Source organism: Peromyscus californicus, unplaced genomic scaffold (assembly GCF_007827085.1).
Source record: "Peromyscus californicus insignis strain IS unplaced genomic scaffold, ASM782708v3 Scaffold_9__1_contigs__length_137607984, whole genome shotgun sequence".
Lineage (NCBI taxonomy): Eukaryota > Metazoa > Chordata > Mammalia > Rodentia > Cricetidae > Peromyscus > Peromyscus californicus.
Genome location: NW_026294617.1, coordinates 126,765,772 through 126,788,123, shown reverse-complemented (window position 1 = coordinate 126,788,123; position 22,352 = coordinate 126,765,772). Strand labels below are relative to the sequence as shown.

Sequence of the window (22,352 nt, the reverse complement as noted above, 5' to 3'; positions counted from 1 at the left end):
TTGGGCAGATTAGATGAACAGCTCTTGTGTTTTCATCCAAGGGAAAGAAAAAGGGGGGATATATCCAAAGTCATCTGGCTAATTAGAGGAGGTGGGAGACAAAGTTGCTTCCATTAAGTTCCTCTGGAACAGTTGCAAGATCCACAAAATCTGTTTTTAGCTCAGACATTCATCGTGTTGGATGTGTGATGTGTTTTCAATTTAATGATAATTGCCCTTTCCATTTCTTTGATAATTGCCCTCTCTATTATCATTTATGGAGATTCAAATTATAAATCAAGACAAGACAGCCAGAAAAATATTATGATTGTCCCTTCTGAGGCCATCTCAAACTCAAGTAACACTGCCAAAGCCTGAGAATTCAGTTACCTTCATTTGCATGTTTGTGATCATTTTATTTTAGGGTCCACTGGTTTTTCCTAAAGAGGAGGTTACATGACAATAATAGAGCTGAATGATAATGTAGACAGAGGCTATAAACTTAGCTGTGATCCAAGTTATAAACTTGTATTTGAAATGAGAATCCTGCCCTCCTGATGGGCCACAAGAAGAGGGAGGAGTAAGCCACATGTTTTCTGTAAGTCACTGGTGTCCGTATGGAAGGCATTTCATAGCCTTCCTCCCTCGCCAGCTTCTACTCTTGGCCTGATATTTGGGAGAAAATATCTTTGCATTCTTCTTATTCAAAATGAACCTTTATCAGCATGATGAGATATGTGGAAAGACATGAGGAAGCTTTGATCTAAAATTTCAGGAATCTTTTCCCAAAACAAACACCAGGAACTAAAAATGTATGCCCAAGAGTGGCTTGATAAAGAGACCCTGGCACTAGTCAAAATCATTTAATTTTCAGGATTTTGGAAAGTGCTCTGTTCTCTAGAGGCCCATTATTAAAACTCAAATTACACAAATTTAGAATAGAGATTTACACTAGAAACACACAAAATGGATATATAGAACTAGTCATTTCTAATTGTTATGTTGCAATTTATTATTTTCTATCTGATTTTTTTTCAAGGTCAAGATGGAACTCATACTTGAGCCTTCTTAAAGTATTGCTGTATCTGTGTTATGAATACCATTGAGAATGATATGCATCATGTCTTCCCACATCTACTGTGATATCATATTTGAACCTAACATGGTAAATATCCATAAATAATACTAACAGGGTGTGGTGAATTCAATGAGAATGCCCCCATAAGCTCATATATTTGGTCTCCAGTTGGTGAAACTGTTTGGGAGAAATTAGTAGGTAAAGCCTTGTTGGAGGAGGTGTGTCACTGGGGTCAGGCTTTGAAATTTCAAAAGCCAGTGCCATTCCCAGATAGCTCTCTCTGCCTCATGCTTATGGATCAAGATATAAACTCTCAGCTACCATTCCAGCATCCTGCCTGTCTGCCTACTGCTGTGGTCCCCACTATGATAGTCTCTGAATCCAACACTCTGAAACTGTGAGACCTAAATTAAATGCTTTCTTTTGTAAGTTGCCTTGGTCATGGAGTCTTATCATAGGAATAGAAAAGTCACTAAGACATGGGGTATTCATACTACCTGTGTTGGTTAATTTAAACGTCAACTTGCCACAATCTAAAATTACCTCAGTATGGAGTCCCATTTGTGGGATTTGGACTTAATCTAGGGATTGTTTAGAAAATAATTGGCCTGTGGACATGTCTGTAGAGTATTGTCCTGATTGTTAATTGATATAGGAGAGCTCATACCACTGTCGGCAGAGTCATCCCCTAAGCAGTTCCAAGCATGAGCCTGCCTGCCAGCTGAATAAAGTATTTTCTCCCTTAAGCTGCTTTTGGTCAGAGTGTTTTAACACAGCAACAGAAATGAAATTAGAATACCACCCATACCAAAAATTGCTAAAGCCCCTGTTTTTCTCCAGGAAGGATCCTTAGACTTGTGTAAGCTGGCCCAAGATTTTGGTGAGATTTTGTGAAAGAAAAGACCTGGGCATAGATGTAACCTGGGCTCCTTTTTGGTTTGATTAGCAGCTATGTGAACTTGGGTGGTTACTTTTAACCCTCTGAAGTATAATTATTACCACTTCAGTAGCTTCCTGTTGCTCTGAGAATAGAATACAAAATCCTTAGGGTCTTTCATCCAATATATTTGTCCTATATTTCTTTAAACTGGATTCCCAAATATTTCTGTCTAAGGACTCTCAAATCATATTTGACTATTTTGCCTGCTTACTCCTGCTCATTATATATGTCTTTATGGCTTCTTAAACTCTGAGTTATCTGTATGAAGGTGTGTAACTAAATGTTACTGAATATACAAGGAACAAAAATCAATTCAAAATCAAGCAGACCTTGAGTCTAAGGTGTTTCTGGCAGTGATGGCCCATGCTTCATCATGTGGCTTCACTACAGCCTTGGTTCTGAACACATTGTATACACACTGCTGTGCAGGCTTTCACACCCACATCAATAGCAAAGCTGCCTGAAGTTCCTCAGCTCCTGCGCTGGCTAGCTTTACATCAATTTGACATAAGCTATAGTCATCTGACAGGAGGGAACCTCTGTTGAGAAAATGCCTCCTTAAATCTGACTGTAGGCAAGCCTGTGGGGAGTTTTCTTAATTAATGATAGATGCAGGAAGGCTCAGTTCATTGTGGGTGGAGCCACCCCTAGGCTGGTGGTCCTATGTTCTGTAAGGAAGCAGGCTGAGCAAGGTATAAGAATCAAGCCAGTAAGCCATACCCCCCATGACTTCTGCATCAGCTCCTGCCCTGTTTGAGTTCCTGCCCTGACTTCCTTCAATGATGGACTACTATAACGTAGAAATGTAAGCCAAATAAATCCTTTCCTCACTGTATTAGCCAGGGTTCTCTAGAGGAACAGAACTTATAGAATGAATTTCTCTATACATATAAAAAGGGATTTATTAGAACGGTTTACAGGTTGTGGTCCAATTAATCCAACAATGGCCCACCTATGAACAGGAGGGCCAAGAATCCAACAGTCTAAGAATCAGTCCTTGAGACTGGATGCCTCAGCTGGTCTTCAGTATATGCCAGAATCCTCAAGAAATGGACTGTAATGCCAGTGAAGAAATGAACTTGCTAACAAGAGCAAGAACAAGCAAAGAGTTTCTTTCTTCCATGTCCTTTATATAGACTGCCAACAGAAGGTGTGGTCCAGTTTGAAGGTGGATTTTCCTACCTCAAAAAATTAAGCTGGGCAGTGGTGACACATACCTAAATTTAATCCCAGCACTTGGGAGGCAGAGGCAGGCAGATCTCTGTGAGTTTGAGGCCAGCCTAGTCTACAGAGTCAGTTCCAGGACAGCCAGGGCTACACAGAAAAACCCTGTCTCAAAAAAACAAAACAAAACAAAAATCTGGATTAAAGGTTTATTTTCCCACCTCAGTGATCCAGATTAGAAGTGGATCTTTCCACTGAAATGTTTTAAATCATGAAACAATCCCTCACAGGTGTGCCCAGTCATTTGAGTTTTAGTTCCAGGTGTAGTCAAGTTGACAACCAAGAATAGCCATCATATCTCCCCAACTTGCTTTTGCTCATGGTGTTTCATGACAGCAATAGTAACCCTAACTAGGATAGTCCTTAAGAGAAAACAGTATGCTATACATTTCAGTGTTTGTCTGGGTCACACAAAGTTTTCTGCTCTTGCAGAAGCAAACTGGTTTACCTATGAAAAACTAAAGCTTTTTGTGTTTTCCTATGGCTAATACCATCTACAGATTGGTTTATCTAAGGAGGGGATTGTGTCACAACGTTTGATTTTTAAAATTACTATTTGACTTACTGACTTGAGATTTTTTTTTTAACAAATCATTACATGTATCTGGACTGGGATTAGGAATAGGTTTCCCGTAGTTTCTGAAACAGTCCCTTAATCTATTGTGTCTTCTTGGTGGTAGACATTTCTATGAAGCCTAGCACTGCCAACTATAAAACTACAACACTAACCAGCACGGGGAAACACTGTTTTTGGAAAACTAGCTCATCCTGGGCTGATTGCATAGCTCAATGGTAGATTAGTTGTCCACAATGCTTGAGGCCCTGCGTTCAATGGTCAAAGCTGCAAAAAGTGAACAAACAATAATTCCTTGCTTACTCCTTGTGCACAGTGGTAAAGGACAGGGACTCTCAGGCAGAATTAAATTTGAATTTTGCCCCTACCATGCTTAAGATATGGCTTTTGCAAACTTTCTGCCCTTCCAGTTTCTAATTTATAAAGTAGAGTTTACAACAATACTGATTTTCTAAAGGCCATCATGAAATTAAGTAAATTTAATTAAATTTAAGTAAATCCTGCTAAGGGCTTACAGTCGTGAGAAGAGACTGACTTATCAGCCCCACTTGCCTCACCTCTAGCTGGGCTGCCTTCATAATGCCATTTCCCAGAATCCCCACTTCTATGGAGTCTTACTGTCTTTTTTAGTTTTGGTGATTTTAGACAATCTCAGCTTTAACCACCTTATCCATTAGAAGATGCTGAAGTCTTCCATCCTTGTTCAATTCCTAATTATAACCATGTGGTTGTGGCTGTTTGCTGCTGTCCCAAGAGAAATTATGACACAGCAAACAGAAAGGACCTCACCTATGTTCATTATCACCGCACCACGCTGGTTCTTTCCTTCAGACATCTGTAGTTTTGCTGGTAGCCTCCCAGTTTCTTCTGCAGGGCCCATGTTTCTAATTTATCTGTGTCTACTCCTTCTCCTTCACTGCTCATCTCATCAGTAGCCAAGTCCTGGGGATGGCCTCTGAAACACCTCTTGCATCTTTTGCGTCCTTTGGTTTCCTACTACTACCATCTCATCAAGGTTCTCATTAAACATCTTCATGTCGGACTGCAACAGCCCACTACCAATCTTTCCAGCTTTAGACTCAGTTCAAACATACCAGGAACAGTTCCCCCAGACTGAGCCTCTACTAATGCACATTCTCTCTTTTGTATGATGTTACTAGTGTCTTCTTGCCATGAGAGCACTAACCATCACCAACTTCTTAATTTCTGCATTTTAATCACCTAATAGATAGTTGTTCTAAACAGTACTAATTACTATTCAGTGCCTCTTTTTATAGTATAGTTATGGCACACTATTGATATGACATACTGTTATTCAGAATGATGCTCCATTTTAAATTCTGCTGAAATTATTGTTGACTAAATTCATTTTCTAGCCTTGCTCTGATCTATAGACTACAGACATTTCATGTGCCGAAATTGGATATCTAGCCTGTTCACTTCCTGCTCAAACATCATCCCTGTTCCCAACTGGTTGTCTACTGGTTAATGTCCCTATCCTAGAGCCAAGCTTCCAATTAAGAGGACAAACTTCCTTCTATGAATACTTCAATCAACCTAGAATACTCTGAGTTGTTTTAATTAAAAAATGACTATGTTAGTGGTGATAGAAAAAGCTTCCTCAGATTGTGTCATGTAAGATGATAGAGTGGAATTGGCCCACCTCAATAATTCGACCTGCTCCTCATGGGCAGGTACAGACAGGTAGGAGGTCACCACCACAGTCCAGGTAGGAGAACAAGGGAAATGGATGCACACATTAAAGGCAAAGGAGTTTGCTCAAAACTTTGGGAGCTAAACATGTCTTTACTTGGATATAAGCCCCCACCCCCCCCCCACCCCATTTTTAAAAAGGCTTTTCCTGCCAGGTAGTCATGGCATACACCTTTAATCCCAGCATTCTGGAGGCAGAGGCAGATGGATGCCTGAGTTCAAGGCCAGGGTGGCCTACATAGTAAGTTCCAGGACAGCTGGGGCTACACAGAGAAACCTTGTCTCAAAAAACAACCCCCCATCTTTTCCTTTTCCTTTCCTCCAGACAAGAGAACACCAGATGCACCTTCCCTCTAACCTGACACTGTGTTAATTCTTGAGCTTTTTGTGTGAATTGTGTACTCTTCTCTATGTTTACTGGTAATTATGCTTATTTGCATTTGGCAGATGAAAATGTTGCTTTCGTGTTACTGGGAACTTACTGTTTCTTGACTCTTGTTGAAACCTTCTTCCCTACATCACAGCTTACAGGACACTGTTTCTCGCTGGAGTGTTAGAGTCTCGGTCGTGTATTTGTAAGTGCAGATATCACCACTATGTGAATGAAATGGTTACCTTGATTAGACCAAATGTATTAAAATGCTATCTATTGTTTGGAACTTGGAAGGTTTTTAAGAGGAAGCAATTTCAAAATCTGAAGAAAGGAAGAGCCAGTTGCAGTGGCATGTACCTGTAATATCATCTGTTTGGGAGGCTGAGGCAGGGGAATTGCTGAATTTGGGAGTTTGTGGCCAAACTCATTGAAAAAGTAGGAATTTGAGGGAAAATCCTAGAGAACAATTCTCTTCAAAAACGTTGATTCCATTTTATTTTATTTTATTAACTATTGTTATATGTACAGGCATGTAACTCATCTACCATTGAGCTCACTCTGTAAGCTTTATGACCTTGTCCTTCTGATACAATTGATTCCATCTTCCAAGTGCTAAGATTATAGGCATGCAGTAATATGCTTCATTTTATGCTAAGCTGAAGATAGGGATTGAACTCATGACCTTGTGCATGCTAGTCAAGCACTCTACAAACTGAGTTACATCCCTAGGCCCCCACTTACCCACCATTTGAAGGTCAAACCCTCTAACCTCATTCAGCTACCCTTTCTATCTTGTGTTCAAATCCCAAAAGTTCTGATTTAAATCTGCCAGTTCGTGTCAGACTTATCATGTGTATATTGAAACCTCAAACTTTCTGGTTTCCAAAATTTTACTTTCTTATTTCCTCTCAATTAATTTTCACATGAAACAAAGAATAAGAGATGTATAAATTTACCATCATGGGTAAATTCAATAAAGAACCTCCAATTATAGAAATGAGGAAGATAGGGCTATAGCTGACTGGTAGGAAATCTGCTTAGCAAGTGTGATGTCCGGGAATAATTCCTCGGCACCACAGATATTAAAATAAAATACACAAAAGGTTAGCCCATCTTAGAAACCTGCACTTTAGAAAACTGCTAGGGGAGTCTTTTTATTAGAAAGTAGATTCTCATGCAGCATCTTGATTAACCTCATTTCTGTCTCAGGCCAGAAATGCTGCTTCATTTTCTGCTACAGGTTTGAGACTCACTTGATAGAAAATCCATCCATCTACACATTGCTTAATTAGGAATGAATTTTAAGTATTCAGAACCTACACATGATACTTTGGCTCTCAGAGACAGAAAGGAGCAGGAGAGCCATAATTAGCTAGCAGGCTGCCATCCCAGAGCTTTAAGCAAGGTAAACAACTTACTTTACCTTCTCCCTCCCAAGTTAGCAAGTTACCACTCCCTGACAAGGTAATTCAGACTAGAATAAGAGTGTGCAAAGCTGACAGAAAGACATTCCTTGGTGACCAGTTACCCACTGACTCCTCAACCGACCAGCTACTAAAGGTGCATGCCATTAAGAGGTAATGTATTCCTTTTATAGGAAGGTGCACACCTTTAATCTCAACATTTTAGCATCTGAGGCAGTGAGAATCAGGTGTTTATGGCCAGCTTGCTACATAAGGAGACCTTGTCTCAAAATACAAAAAGGGAAAGGCAGCCATGAATATTCATTTGCTGCACAGGTGAGGGGCTGTGATGATCTCCCCTTATGCATCTCTACTTCCCATGAGTGTCAGCGGTTAAGCAAAAGTTGAAGCTGAAAGAAACACGGAGGAGCTACCGCAGGAAAAGATCAACTACTGATTCCACTGGCGGGGCAGTACTGGCTTCTCTTTGGGAATTCCATGGAGTCATTTTAAATCTTGGTCATTAGCAGCTGACAACACACCCAGACAACTGAGCCTTGCCTTATGCTTTGGAAGGAGTAGTCAACATCTAAGGGAGTCCTCAAAACCAGTAAAATTAGCAAACAAAACCTGTGTGTTATCTGTGTGTTTTTAAAGAATTGCCACTTTGGATTTGAGGGATAGAATTGGTTCAGAGGAGAGAAACTTCCCCAATGCATTTACTATTTCTTGAGTCCCAGTTGACGTTCACATATGTAAATATAGCTCCTGTGTTCTGGCATATCCATCTTCCACTCCCTGCACTTGGAGACTGGCTTCTTGATTCACCCTCCCACCTGTGTTTGCCAGAGGAGCAGATGCCCAGATTCTCAGGGTCAGAGTTGGACCCTGGTCCTCCTGTCACTCTGCAGAAAGAGGGCTTTTGGAGCATGACGTCAGCTTTCTGATGCCTGCCGTGTATTTGTATGTTTAAAGTGAGCAGGTGGTATCAATGGCTGCCTAATGACTAAGATAAGAGAGAAATTGATCTTCTGATTAACCTGTCTCCCCAGGTGGGTGGCAGCAGGCTCCTCCCTCCTGGGTTTGGTTATATTGTTCATTTCCAGGAATGGTTTGTAGCCTTTGCTCTCTTCATTTAACTGATTCCTCAAAAGCCAGACGCAAATGTGGTGGTTCTGCTACCTGGTGTTCCTCCATGTGAGTAGCTGCCTTCACCCCCAGACTCCGAAGCCAACCCTTTAGCTAACACTTAATGTGCAGACTAAAGTACTTTCAATTCTCTTGATCTTTTCATGCCAAATTTGAACTGTTGGGTGTTTTGTTTTTGTTCTAGGTTGACAGGCCATTTCCTCTAAAGTCCACAACTCATTCTGATGACTATGGAGCCTACATAGTTTCTAATGATAAACGATGAATTTCCAAGTAAGTCACATTGTGGTTTTAGCTATCTTGCGAATTCAAACATAGTGTACAAGTGTGGTGCTTTGCCTGTGGGTGGTTTTCTAAGTCATGACGTTCAATGAGCCTTTATTTCAGGATAAAATTATGGTCCTGGGTAGAGATGAAAACGTGAGTCACTGGATGTGTGGCTTCCTGTTAGTTGCTGTCTGTTTCTGCCAGCTGGCTGCCTACCTATCCTGGTGTTGTACAAAAGGATTCTTTCGATGGTAGGGAACTCTTGCCTTGGAATGTGAGTGGGCATCACAAATCACAGTTAAGGAGAGATGAATTAGAATTGCATGAAGCAAGAAGCCAGGAGAATGCATTCTTTTGTAGAGGCATAAAATGCCCCAGTTGGGCTTCTTCTGCAAGGATGCTGGTTGATGAAGTAGGATGGGATGAAGGCTTTTATAAAGGATGCTGGTTGATAAAGTGAGGTGGAATGAAGTCCTTTGTAAGAGAAGGTTTCATGCATTTAACTCACTGTTCATCACTGCCTGTTGTTTTCCTGGTTGAGAGTAATTCCTAGAAGCTACCACTCTCCCAGACAGTCTTTGGCTCTACCTATAACAACTAAAGTGTCTATGCTTCGACACCAACCTGAATTTAAAAATGTGTTATTTTAATACCAAATGGTGGTTCTACCATTATCTAGTTACATAACCATGGGCTTTAGATTTCTTCTCTACAAAGCGAGAGAACAGTAGACATTCCGACAAGCTGTGGAAGAACACAATCAAGCCAGTCGACTGAGAACACTTGAAATGTTGCTGGTGCAGAGCAAGCATAAAATTTACTGATTAGCTGTAGTGCTCTCATTGTCTCAATCTCTCAACTCCTATAGGCGGAAAACTTGGTTTTTATCAGTATTACTATTATTGATGGTTGTGGATATCATGATTAATAGAACAAATTTTTGTAGTGGTGTGGGTGATGTTACTGCGATATAACCCAGTGCCCCCCCCCCCCCCCGCCTCCACAACAGGCTAAACTCTTAAACTCTCTCTAACCCTGCGGGAATTATTAAAGAAATCAAACTCCCAAATCCCTCTCTCCTTTAAGGAGTTACAACATGTTTTCATGGAATGCCAGGAAGGAAAATAATTGGCATTCCATTGCCTCTGAATGTGTGCTGGCGAGTCCTAAGGTGACAGGAGGTATCAAGTGATCTAAAAGTGGGGTGCATTCCTGCCAGCACACAGTGTAGTGGGAGAAGCAATTAGAAGGCTCGTTGCCATCTTGGAAACATGCAAACATCGATTGGCACAGCATTTCAGGAAGCTGAATGAAAGGAAGACCGCAAAACAAAAAGCCTTTCATGGGGGTGAAGGCAGTGCTTCCAAATCACAGCAATGATTATGACCACCATTAGAGTTTAATGAGCCCATGGACAGCTAATGACTTTAGCTCTCCAGTGGACGTGCCAGTTGCCCATGTTTCTATGCACACTCCCCTTCTCTTCCGAGGAGCAAAATCGTGATGCTATTAGGCCAGGCAAGAGCAAGTCATTGCTTAATTCCACCATATTGCTTTCCTTAAGGGACTGACAGTAACAAACCAGAGAAAAGAATACAGGGGCACCATTTTTAGAATCCTAGACCACCATCAAGGTTCAGTGAAAAAATTGTCAATCAACTACTTTAGGACCTACAGTCCTCATCTCTAAAATGTCCTTGGTCACTGTCATGCTTATGATCAAACAGTGATGAATCACATCCTGTTTCCAAAAATGATATTAAAGATAGCATATGCCATCGACATACTTATATATGTAGAAATACCATTTATTTTACTTGGAATGTATTACAAATGCTATCTTTATTTTAGACATATTTTCATTAGTAATCTAATATAGAATATGATATTTTAAATTTAAATAACTGGTCTACTAAGCTATGAAAAACTAATAATTATAATAAGATCTAAATGGATATCAGAATCATCTTAGTTAACCCATACAATTATAACTTTTATATGTGAGCATGGCCCTAGGGTTTTAATTCAAGCTACATATATGGAAAATATACCCTCTGACACTAAGATATACCCAGTCTGATTCTCTGATCATGTCCATAATGGATACTATTAGCTAATATTAATGTTCATTGTCAAAGGCAAAAGGCATAACTGCCAAAATAGAAATAGTGGTTACAAGTCTTACTAATAGGTTGTTGGGAGAAAATGTTTTTTTCATAAAAATAAAAGATATTCCTCTCTTTTGTGATTCTGAGATATTTCTTTCATTGTTTTATTTTATAAATATAAGCCAGCATGTACAATGCCCTAAAAGAATAGAATACATTGAAAGCAATACAACTGGGTAGAATATAATATTAGCTGTTAAGACAATGCCTTTGGTGTAATACTTTAGAAATTCTAAATTCTACAGCAAAGTAGTCAAGCATCATTTTCCAATCTAATTCTATCAGTAAACTGATCACCATGGTAACATAAAGGGCAGGGATGGATGTCTGTTCAGTTGAGGGAGCAGGTTGGGCTCTAGTCCCAAATTGTCAGTGGTACTTTCTGGTGATTTAGAGTAATTAGCATTTATCTGGCTAAGATCTTTGATATAATTTTAAGAAATGGTAAAAAGAACCTCAAAATTGAAGGGTGATATTTAGGGAGAAACCCCTAAGCAACAAAAAGATTTAGCAGACTGTAACATGTAGTGGGTCCTAAGTCTGCTGCCTTTGGTTCTTTAGACAGCAAGAGTAGAAGGTTAACTTTCAAACGGATCCTTCGTGTCTTGGTTTCTTTTTCTATCATTGTGACAAAGTATCCTGACACAGCAGCCTAAGGGAGAAAGGATTTCTATGTGCTCCTAGTTCCAGGTTGCAGCCCATCGTGGCAGGAAGCAGCAGGAACTTGAGGGGGGTGGCTACATCGCATCAGTAGTCAAGAGGCAGAGTATGATGAATGCTTGTGCTCAGGACACTTTCTCCATTTTTGTGTAGTCCAAATCCCACCCCATGGTTTGGTGCTACCCACAGTGAGGTATTCTCCCACAATATTCCCCCACAAAAGTGCCTAGCACTTCATCTGCTGGGTGACTCTAGATCTCACTAAGCTGACAGTTAAGATTAACCACCACACTCCAAAAAAAACATGTAAACTAAATCTAATTTTTTTGGTTTCAAACAGAGATCTCTGTGGTTTCTTTATACAAATAAAGTCAGCATATAAAAATATTCACATGCCAGACAAAAAAGAATGTGCATGTTCAGCTACAGTAATACATTATTTTATGAAATCTGTGATTTTTAATGAACAGAGCTTAGATGGATTATACTTTGCTGGGATAAACCGTAAGAGAGATCATGCTTGCATATGCATGCCGTGAGCTGTCTCATCACTGAAAGCCAGGTGGAGGAGATGACTGAGCTGGGCAACTCACTGTGGAGCTAAAGGAATCCCAGCCAGGAGTCTTTGACTCTGCAGACAAGGAAAAGGCCTAAAAGACATCCATGAAAATTCCCAGCTTAGTGAGAATCAGAGACTCCTCTCAGGGTCAACAATGCCAATTCTAGGATGAAGAGGGGAAATCCCTTACCCAGACAGGCACCTCCACTGCTGGCTTTTCAGTTACACATTGGTCCTGTGAACAAAAACTGCTTATTATAGTCTGAATGTGAAATGTTCCTTATAGATTCATGTGTTTGGTCTTCTGTTCTGGGAAGCTACCAAACCTTAGGAAGTGACATTTCCCTGGCAGACACAGACTACAAGGGCTGGGGTCAGTGAGTTCCTCCAGGTCCAGCTCTCTGCTCTTTACTTGGGCAAGATGTGACAGACACACTGCCTATTGAGCCTCTATGGCCACCTGGATTTCCTCAGCATTATTGACTGTGTCCCTTCAGCTGTGAGGCCAAATCAACCCTCCTCTCTTAAGGTGCTCCTTTCAAGCTGCTCCCTGTACTTGACGACAGGAATAAGAAACGCAAGGAGGACTTAGGGAGTATCTATCAGCCACCAGTGCCCTTCCTGAGGGGTCTTTCCTTCACCATCCCTGTTGTCCCACCAGGCTGCTTTCTATTAGCTTCTGGCCTGCCCTCCCCCAAAGACACCCTATTAATAAAGTCAGTAGCCTTAATGATGTTGAGCCTTTTGTGCCATGCTTTATGAATTAACTCTTTACCATCTAAGGGGGAGTTTTTATGCTTGCGTTAGGGAGGCTAACATTATTCTCATGTCAATAATACAAAACTAGACCCAGACAAAGAAAACTAAAAATTTTCTTTTCATGTTAAAATTTTAAGTTGCATGCATTATCAAATTACAGTGTAGGAATGACAGCTGCCCTTGCTCTAACTCCTGAGTTGTGACTTAAAAGTAGAACTCAGTCAGGAACACCTCATGATGCTCATGCCTTGGTTGTCTAAGGACCTGGGAAGCTGAGGATGGAGTGCATGCAATTGAGGCCAGCTTAGGCTATGCAGCGAGATCCAGGACAGCCTGGGCTATAGAGTGAGACCTTTCTCAAAACAATACAAACAACAGCAGTAGTCAAAGTACCCACCCCCAAACAAAACACAAACAAAAAGTCTACCTCATAGTGGAAGAGAAGGTAAACAGAAGCCAGGAAGAGCAAAGGAGGAGGTGGCATTGTTATAAGAACAGAAAAACTTGGAGAAATTGGAATTCATTTTAGTACTTTATAGCATGGTGGAATGAGCTGTTGGCTATGACAATCTGGGGTAAATTTCAAGGTAATTAAAACAGTATGAAAGTTCCAAACACAGAACTTATTACCACTTGAGGAAAGGGAGGTGTCTACTGCTATCCCATGATAACTCAGTGCTGAATACATGTATGGAGTTACCATGTTGTCCCCTAAAATATATAGATATTGGCTTTCTTGATGATTTGTGTTTCTGTGTGCTCATGTGTGAGTATGTCTGTATTTGTGTATATGCTCATGTGAATGAGGCTAGAAGAGGGTCTTGGATCCCTTAGAGCTGGAGGCACAAGCCGCTTTAAGTGGCCTCATGTGTGCTGGGTACTTCACTGGGTTCTCTGAAAGAACAGCAAACTTTCTCTTAACCCTGGAGCCATTTCTCCAGGCCTAACATATTGTATCTTAATAAAGAGAAGACAGGTGGAGATAAAAGTCATTGTATAGGATCTTCGCTTACATTCTTAAGGCTCTGGTTTCTACCACCAGTGCTGAAAAAAATGAATGAATGAATGAATGAATGAATGAATGAATGAATGAATGAATGGAAAGAAAGCCAGTGAGATGCTGAGTGAAGAAAAGAGGTTGCTGCCAAGCTTGCCAACCTGAGTTCAGTCCCAAGGAGACGCATAGTGGGAGAATGAACTCCCAAATGAAAGCTGTCCCCTGACCTTCACACATGTGAATACACACGGAGGCACATGATAACAAACACATTACATAAATAAATGTGTTTAAAGAACAGCTTTTAAAAAATCAAACTGATTTTCCGATGACAATCATATTGTTTATTTACCATGGTGAGTTTGTTTTGGACCTACCACTATGGCGTGTTCTAATTTATATACATTTCATTTGATTCTTAAAAACATACCTTAGAAATAATATACAGTACTCAGCTTAAAGATAAATGAAGTTCAAAAGTATAATTTGATCAAACATAGAAACCAAATAGAGTAGTAGAGCTAGGATTTGAACCCAAGTCTCACTGTGGCTCAAGGCCAGGCTCTCTCCATCATGCACGGTTTTTTCAGTCTCTCCAACATGCCTCATTGTCTACTCTTGCCTTCTCTTCATACTCAGGTACCAGAAGATGTCTGGGATGACAGTTTTATTGCATGCATGTACATTAACATCAACCAATACTTACTGTTCTGTCCCATGAAGTCAATGAACATTTTGCAAGCAGATGGGCTACAGATTCAGAAAAATCAATGACTATTTGAGTGAGCAAGTGAATTAGGGAGAGTAAAAGCAGGCTATGTGCTTTCTCTTGGAGGTGAAGTCAACGCTATGGTGGTAATGAAACAGACCCAATGCTGATGACTTAAGGCAGGAACACAGGCATCTATCTGACCAGGAGTCAGAGTGCTGTTTTCATTCCATAAACTGATTTCCCAATGGATTTGAATAATTTCAGCATTGAGAAGACAAAATCCTGCTGTATAGTTCAAAGCCAGTTTCCCTCCTAATCATTTTTCATTTACCTCTCTCTCAGCTCATTTTGCCAGTTTGCATATTTTTTGTGCTGTTACACACAAGCACCTCTTCTTGCTGAGGAGTGTCCATTGGTCTTGCAGTTTCCCCGTGTCTATCAAATCTTTCTTGCGCTCAGCCTTCCTGCTCTGGAGCCCTGACTTTTGTTCAAAGCCTTCTCAATTAATTGGGCATAAAATACCTTTGCATTTCTATGGGAATCACCTTCTCCTCTAGCTTAAGGCCTCACCAGTGGTAAAATGGATTCATTTTGTATCTGTGGACATTTTAGTGGTGAGATTCATACTTTCCATTGATTTGCTATTTTTTAAATTTTCTGAAAGAAATGGAAATACTACTGCAAAGAATTTGCAAATATCTAAATATACAAGAAAAAAATGTGAAGACTATCGTTTTTGTCGACATGCAACATAAGTATTTTTAACCTTCTGCTGTATTTCTTTCTAGTTTTTTTCTCAATTCACCCTGTCTTAATTTGCTTTAATCAGCAGACTGTGGCTGAGGTTGTATGTCATCATGTCAGCAGCAGAGCCCATGCCTAGTATGTGCAAGGCCTTCGGTTCAAACTCAGAACTGCAAATATACATTTTACATATATATACACGTACATATATATACATGTACATATATATATGACACATATATGATAAATGTATCTTTGAATCCTGCTTTCTCTCTCCTAAAATTAGACTGTCTAAGATTTGCTTTCACCCAGTTTATAGGCGCCAAGTACACAGCAGGAGCTTTGGCTGTTAAAGGGCTTGGTATAGCCTTGACTTTCAGATGCCTTCAAGTGTTCAGAGTTCTAAATTTGTTTAAAAAAATACAACTTCATAGAGCCAGCTGTATAATTCCTGGGTAATTCTCTTTGCCTCTACCATGTGCTAATTTGGTAATCATTTAAAATAGTTTCTTATTACATAGAAACGAAGAATGTATTAATATTGGCTTATATGATACATAATAAAATAATATATCTCTATTTTTAATTTACAAATTCAGTTATAGTGTTTTTTAAGTGTCTCTTATGCTTTATGGAATATGATAAATGCCCTCTGTGAGTTCCACCATCTCTCTCACCCACATTAGCTATATGAAAGATGATTTTCTGGTTCACCTCCTGCTTTTCAGCTAGCTAGCTTGCTTCCCTTCCTAGTTTTGTCTGTTCAGACTTCATCAGTTTTTAATCTTGTGAACATACTCTGTCTGAAAACTTACCTTTCTCTGTATGGCTGACCTGCCCAGTTTTAAAAATTCCCTTTCCATCAGTCTGCTGTGAAGGTCTTTACTCTCACTGAATTGCTGTTTAACTCCTCCCACCTATTAAAACCCTCGATTATTCTACCCAGGTTTAGATATTGTCCTTTGTATTTATCTACTAACAAAAAATGGAAGCTTTTCTCTGAAAGCCATTAGAGTGTGATCCTCAGAGAAGCTGTTTTACACAGTTTTCCACGAAGAACCTTCCCCTGGGCCGGGTCCTCTGAGACCAAGCATTCACAGTCTTAGCCACAGCATGTTCCCATCAATCGCTTGTCAATCATTTTCTTTTTTGAAACAGGGTCTCCCTCTGTAGCCTAGACTGGCCTGGAACTCACAGCACTTCTCTTGCCTTAGCCTTTCACATGCTATGACTTTAGGCATGAGTGATCACACCCGGCTTTTAAATGCAGTAACTTTTTTTTTTTTTTAATGTACTGTGCTTGGAATTGAACCTGAGGCCTCACACGTGCTAGGTAAGTGCCTCATATGCCCTAAACCTTCTATTTTAAATTAATAAATATATCTATTAAGATTTTTTTAAAAACCTGTTATGCAAGAAGAGCTAAGGCTTTTGTAGCTCCATAAGACACAAAAGTGTTTCATAGGATCTAAAGGCTATACCAGAGAGGCTCTTTGTTAGTACCAGATCCCAGAGATGCTGGGAACTGCTGACTGGATTCATGGAATTGTGGAGGAGATTTGTACAGAGGTTTAAGACACTCCCTTCCAAACATCAACAAAGCTGACCATGAAAACTTATCAGTTGAAGAGAGAGGCGTTGTTCCCCAGGCAGTTGGGGTTCAAGAGGACAATCAGAGATGTCTGCACAATCAGGAAAACACAGTATTTTCAACCACAGACATTGCTCATCCAGGCAGATCTTGCCAGGAAGAGGTCTGCCTTTATTTGTGTCTAACTGAATTCCTCTTGTTTTATAGTGCTTGGTGGTCCCTTTGCTTTGGGAGCCTATGCAGAGGGGGCAGGGGGAACAAATGAAGTCAAAACTGGAAAGACCTGTTAAAGGGACAGGAGGTGTGTCTCCCTTCTGTATGATACATTAGGAGAAAAAACAACAGCAACAAAAATTGGCTAATTCCACAATAGCCACAGCTAATGAAATCAACCTCTAAAACATGCAATGAAAATACAGAGAAACCCAACTTACTATGCAATAATAGAACCTAATCATTGTGTTACTTTCTGGAAATTATATTGGCATCCAAATGATAGGTAGATGAAAAGGCTCCAAGAAAAGCAATGGCATGTCTCTGTAAACCAGTACATTTCCAGATGAACACAGAACCACACTTCTCAGTTAAGGACTTAGTACTCAGTTGTCTGGAGCCTGCCTCTCCTGAAGGGCAGCCCCTTGAGAGCTGTAGAGAGGGGTGCCTGCATGCATTTGCAGAAAGAGGAAACAGAAACATTTATGACTTTTGCACCACCCAATATACACAAAAACACATCCTTTCCTAATCCTTGTCTATAAAACTTTATTTACATAGTTATAAATCGGGAAATCTCAGGCATAAATTTGGTGTCTATTAAATATACAGTGTTTTAGTGAATGCAGACTGTGACAAGCCTGCTTCTTTTCTTCTTTGCCTAGCAGCCAAAATTAAGATATAATGGGTATGGAGGCTGGAGAGATGGCTCTGCATTTAAGAGCACTGAATGCTCATGCAGAGGACTCATATTAGATTCCTAGTACCCATAGTGGCTTACAACCATCTGTAACTCTAGTACTAGAGGATCTGATACTCTTTTCTGTCCTCCCTGGGCACTAGACATAAACACAGTGCATGGGCATACATACAGACAAAACATCCATACACAAAAAATAAAAATAAATAAATGTAAAAGAAAAAGAAAAAAAGGAACTGTTGCTAGAGTTTTCCTGCCTGGCCCACAGTCAGGGCAAATCTCTCTCACCCGCCAGTCCCAGCCGCTCAAACCCGATCAAGTAAACACAGAGACTTATATTGGTTACAAACTGTATGGCTGTGGCAGGCTTCTTGCTAACTGTTCTTACAGCTTAAATTAATCCATTTCTATTAATCTATACCTTGCCACGTGGCTTGTGGCTTACCGGTACTTTACATCTTCCTTGTCCTGATGGCGGCTGGCAGTGTCTCTCTGACTCAGCCTTCCACTTCCCAGCTCTATTCTCCTCCTTGTCCCGCCTATACTTCCTGCCTAGCCACTGGCCAATCAGTGATTTATTTATTGACTAATCAGCAACACATTTGACATACAGACCATCCCACAGCACCTCCCCTTTTCTTTTCTTAAAAAGGAAAGTTTTAACCTTTATACATCTCTAAAGTCAGCTTGGTGTATTTGGGAATTTGGGCGTAGCTTCTCTTACTACTTCCTGCTGGAGGGGGGCGCTGTATCTTATGGGGACACAAAGAATATTTTAGGATTATGGAGTAGTCCGTGAGGCTGTATCATCTGAGCCAGTTGCCTTGAAATGGTTCTGGATGTTGGATTATCTGGGCCACGGTGTCATCGGAGACCTTTCAGGTGGTCTTGGCTGGTCAAACCTGATGTGTCTTAATCTGGAACAAATCCATAGCCTCTGGCTTTCTGTGGAAACAAAAGCAGAGCCTCCTTTCCAAAGTAACATATCCTTATATCCAAATTTTGAAGTCAAGGTACCTTTAAAATATACATTTTGGCATAACTCAACAGCTTTTGTAATCAAATGTTTTTCTTTAGTTACAAATATCAAAGAGAACATAATCCAGATTCTTTGTGTGGTAGCCATCTTTACGTGGCTTATTTTTTTATATTAGCTTGAGCCTATTGCTTTGAACTGTAGCCTTCTAAGCCTGAAACGGCGCTGGTGCTGTGGCTGCTGGCTCCACCCACTTCAGCTTCCCAACATGGCGGCGGTATGCTTACCGCCAGCTCTGGGAGCCATCGTGGGTCTATGCTTTTATCCAAGCAGCATGTAGCCCAGAAACCTCTTTTTTTTTTTTTTTTTTGTACTAGCAAAGGCTAAATCCACCACACAGTTTAATGTGCCACTTGCAGAGGCCTCATTCCCGCCATATGGTGGCAGGTCGAGCACGCACACTAGGAACCCGCCAGTAGCTCAAACCGCAGGCTGCCGCTAGCTTAAAAGAGACAACTAGGAGCTGTTTTTAGCTCCGTTTTAGAATCTTTTTTCTCAGGTTTTAGGTGGAAACTCTTGCCACCACGTTGGGCGCCATTTGTAGCTAGAGTTTTTCTGCCTGGCCCACAGTCAGGGCAAATCTCTCTCACCCGCCAGTCCCAGCCGCTCAAACCCGATCAAGTAAACACAGAGACTTATATTGGTTACAAACTGTATGGCTGTGGCAGGCTTCTTGCTAACTGTTCTTACAGCTTAAATTAATCCATTTCTATTAATCTATACCTTGCCACGTGGCTTGTGGCTTACCGGTACTTTACATCTTCCTTGTCCTGATGGCGGCTGGCAGTGTCTCTCTGACTCAGCCTTCCACTTCCCAGCTCTATTCTCCTCCTTGTCCCGCCTATACTTCCTGCCTAGCCACTGGCCAATCAGTGATTTATTTATTGACTAATCAGCAACACATTTGACATACAGACCATCCCACAGCAAGGAACTTCTAGAGAATCCGTATTCCTCAAAGCACAGAGTAGTTCTTAGCCATTTGTGACATCATTAGCAATGTTGTGACATCCCTCAGGGACCAAGCACATAAATGTTCTCATGCCACTTGTAATTGGATCAAGGGGAAAACTAAAATGAACTTGCAATGTCAGACCCCAGCTCAATTTTGGAGGGGGAAAAAAATCTTCCTTTGAAGGAGACGAAATCAATCCCCAGTTCAAATTAAATTTGGGCCATTCTGTGAAGCCCTGAGACTCAACTCCAATAGCAATCAGTACTTACAGATGCAAGGTGCAGGCAAATCATGCTTCATTTAAAAGAAATTGAATGAGGATTACAGACAGATAAAGTTTGATGCTATTTTGTCGTGAATTAAAGTTAAATCATGATGTTATTGGCTCAGGCTTACATCTCAATTCTGGTTCTTTTGCTGTGTCCCATTCTTTCTCTTTAAGAGACACCCTCCCCTCTTAATTCTGTTTTAGACTTTTGCCTAGTTGAACTTCTGTCTTAATTTTACTAAAACCTTGTCATGTAACTGTGCCATAAGCATGGTCTGTGGATGTCTGTCTCATACAAAATTTAGCTGCAAGTCTCCTGGCATGAAGTACCTTGTTCTGCACAAGCCTTCTGTTGGTTTGCTGACATTCTTCTTAGTGGGCTCTCATGGTGATTCATTATCTTGTGATATAGATTTCCAAGTATCATCTTTGTATTGATTTTTATATCTTTAATAACCACTGCACAGAAGATGGCTCCACTGGTGTCATTGATCGCATCAAAAATTCAAGGCTTACAGAAAGACTAGAGGGCTAATTGGTGGCAGTACATTTTAGACTTAATCGTAATGCAGTCTTAATCTTAGGCATTAAACCTACCTGAAGGCTTCCTCCTTGAGTCAATGAGAGGAAGTTTAGTGCCTCATTGAAACACACCTGGAGATGCTACACAAGCAGGCTGGACTACATGAATGGCAAACTTGAAACTGTCAGCTAGGAAGTTCTTCAGCTATCAAGTACAGTCTGTCAGCAGGCCCCCACACAGAAGTCATTCATCACTTTCCTTTTCTGTGACCTCTGGCTCTACCTTGGTTTTCTTGCCCATTTAGGAAACATAGTTATTTAAAACAAGCCCCCCTCATTCCACAGCATGTTACTTCTTAGTATGTCACCATTTCCCAGTTTCACAATAGGTATAATCCTTCTTACCATTGTTCTTGTTGTTATAACAGGGTCTCATGTAGCCTAAGCTACCTTCAAATTGGTTATGTTGCCCAGGATGACCTTTGAACTCCTGAGCCTCCTGACTCTACCTGCCAGTTGCTAGGATTATGGGCTTGTACCTTGTGAGCAGTGTTCTCTGTTGCTGGAGATGGAATCCAGGGTTTGTGCATGTTAAGCAAGAACTCTGCTAAGTGAGCCACCGTCCAAAGCCAAGTGGCATGAGTCCCTCTCTTTCTTCTTTTCAGTGAAAATAGATTCCTTTCTCATGTAATAGATCCTGATTACAGTTTCCCTTCCTCTACCCCTCTCAGTCCTTCCCCACCTCCCCTCCCAATTGATTCCACTCCCTTCCTTTTCTGTGTCTTATTAGAAAAGAACAGACTCCTAAGAAATAATAATAAGATATAACAAAGTAAAGTATAATAATGTAAAACAAAAACTCACACATCAAAGTCAAACCAGGCAAACCAACAGAAAGAAAAGAGCCCAAGAGAAGACCCAAGAATCAGAGACCCACATGTTCACACGCTCAGAAATTCCATTAAAAAAAAACAAACACTAAACTGGAAGCCATAATACATACACAGAGGACCTGGTGCAGTCCCATGCAGGCCCTGTGCATGCTGCTTCAGTCTCTGAGTTCATATGAGCTTTGTTCATGTTAATTTAGAGGGTCTTGTCCTCCTCTTGTTCACCATCCCCTCTGGCTCTTACACTCTTTCCAACAGGGGTGATTGTTTTTCCTTCTCTCATACCGTACATTCTGACTGCAGTCTCTCCTCCCTCCACTCCTCCATTTACACCCCCCATGCACCTCCCCTCCCCACATTCCTCCCAGTTCCCACTCACCCACCTCTTCTTAGCCCCAGATCCACTGCTCCTCCATTTCCTTCAGAAGAGAACAGGCCTCCCAGTGATATCAACTGAGCATGACACCACAAGAGGTAATAAGACTGGGCACAAACCCTCATAGGAAGGGCGGATGAGGCAACACAGTAGGAAAAAAGGATCCCAAGAGCAAGCAAAAAGAGTCAGAGTAAACAAATGTAAAGGCCTGGGGCAATAACTCAGTTGGTAAATATGCACTTGACATAATAGCATGATGACTGAGTTCATCACCAGAAGCACCCGCCCATTAAATTTAAAAAACAATAAAAATGAAACAAGAAGAGACAAATGGAGGAGCTGGAAAGATTGCTCAGCTGTTAAGAAGACTTGTGACTCTTACAGAGAACCTGGGTTAAGTTCCTAGCACCCACCTGCTGATCCATCTGTAACTCCAGTTCCAGGGGATCTGACACCCTTTTCTGACCTCCACAGGCACCAGATATGCACATGCACATACATA

At 40.8% G+C, this 22,352-nt stretch overlaps 1 protein-coding gene across 44 annotated transcripts in view; it reads left to right on the top strand.

Moving 5' to 3' along the window:
* Adgrl2 (adhesion G protein-coupled receptor L2) overlaps positions 1 to 22,352 on the top strand; it is a 631,085-nt gene that overhangs the window by 127,869 nt on the left and 480,864 nt on the right. For all 44 annotated transcript variants that reach the window (XM_052731823.1, XM_052731822.1, XM_052731821.1 and 41 more), the window contains exon 2: positions 8,618 to 8,706. The gene's annotated coding sequence lies outside the window, so the exon portion shown is untranslated. The remainder of the gene's footprint in view (positions 1 to 8,617; positions 8,707 to 22,352) is intronic.